Source organism: Echinops telfairi, unplaced genomic scaffold, assembly GCF_000313985.2.
Source record: "Echinops telfairi isolate 266 unplaced genomic scaffold, ASM31398v2 ScPeMD7_4;HRSCAF=17, whole genome shotgun sequence".
In the NCBI taxonomy this organism is placed as follows: Eukaryota; Metazoa; Chordata; class Mammalia; order Afrosoricida; family Tenrecidae; genus Echinops; species Echinops telfairi.
The window spans coordinates 40,083,453-40,085,220 of NW_022103900.1; positions in this window are offsets into that span (position 1 = coordinate 40,083,453).

A 1,768-nucleotide genomic window follows, 5' to 3' on the forward strand; every position below is an offset into this window, starting at 1 on the left:
TGTGTGTGTGTGTGTGTGTGTGTGTGTGTGTGTGTGTGTGTGTGTGTCCGGGCACGAGTGGGCAGGTCAGACAGCCTGGGAGCACTAGCAGTGAAGGATCGCTTCCTGAAGAAGCCCGGGGGCTGCTCCAGGGAGCGTGCATGCCCTCTCTTCTGGAGATTGGCTTCCTCCACCATTATCCTCCTCCTCCCACGCGATCTTCCACACTCCCTCCTTGCTTCATAGCGAGGGCACCCCAAATCTCCAAGTCCCGCTGCACCTTTACCCTTCTTCAATGAGTGAGGCCCAGGGTGGAGGTGCAGTGCTTGTGAAGCCTCTGTAGCGAGATGCCACCCAGACCCCGGCGTCTGCGGGACAGCCAGCCTGCCAGCCTCTGCTGACTGATGGGCAGAGCTAGCTCAGGACCGGGGAGGTCTGGGTTCACCTCACCTGTGCTGACAGGCTGTGTTGGGGCCACCATCTTGTCTGTGTCACCAGGCGGGACTTGGTGGGCTCAGCCACCAGCACTGCAGGCTGTGGCTCGACCTGTCTCCAGGCCCCACCACCTCTCCTGCTCATCTGGTCTGTTTTAAGTGGCACATCCACGGGGATCACAACCCCTCCCCCTCGGCCACAAACCACACAGGACACTTTGCACTCGGGTAAATAAGCCTTCACCATACACCATGTGCACAACACATCCAAGGAGGACACATCCGGGGTTCAGCTTGCAAGTGGGAGCCCTCCCACCAATGCTCCCCACAGCTCAGAGCATGGGGGCCACCGGTGGGATTTCAGAAAGGAACCTGCTGGGTGATGGAGGAGGGTAGTGGATGGTTGTATGCTGGCCTGGGATGGGCAGCTATCCAACTTGACTGAGCAAGTGTAGGACTGAGGGACTGCAGGTTCCCCAGAGACTCCCCTGTCTGATTGGCTTAGTGGTTCAACTTCAGGCAGGGCTGACCCCTCACTGTAGGTAGCCACTGTGGGGTGGGGGTGAGGGGGTGCTCCTAGGCTAGAAGGGAATGGGCAGAGTGAAGCCCTCCGGTGTGGAGGTCGCACAAGCCCATTCGTAGAATGTGTGCCACTCAGTCAGTACAGGCTAGGCGGGGCGGTGAGGGAAGAAGCTGTGCTCCACCGCAGGGTCAGGGACCCCAGGCCTGAGCTCCCTTCCATGGCTGAGCGTGATTGAAATGTGTCAGACAAAGAGGGAAGGGGCTGGGACAGTGGCAAATGTGAGCTTGGGCACAGGCTCACCACCTCAGGGCCTCTCTGCCTCTGTCCGTAGGTGGGGGGCAGGGGGTGTTAAAAGGAAGGGGGGTATAATAGCAAGGGAGTCAAGAGAGGCGGCTTTTATAAGAAAGGAGGACCAAGGAGGAACTGGTGAGCAAGGAGGGAAGGGGCAGGGAGAGGGAGGAGATGAGCTGTGAATGCAGGAGAGAGCGGAAGGAGGCAAGAGCAGGAGAGCAGAACCCAGAGGAGGCGGACCACTGGAATCTATTGCCACAGCCCTGAGGCCCGAAGAAGTCTAAGAAGTCGGTGGTGCCCAGCTGCCACCCCCAGCATGTCTGAAAGGAGTCGCCACAGAGGGTCCTGGTCCATGCAGTGGGGGCCAGCTATGGAACATCGTGACAAAGAGCCGGTTCGCTGTCGGATGGACTGATGGAACTCCTGACACTACGACCCTTGGCCACTTTTCAAGCCGGAACCGAAGTCACCCCTTGAGGCTTAATTTTGTGCCAAACACAGCCAGGTCTACAAGGGGAACAAAGGAGCTGGGGTGGGGGGG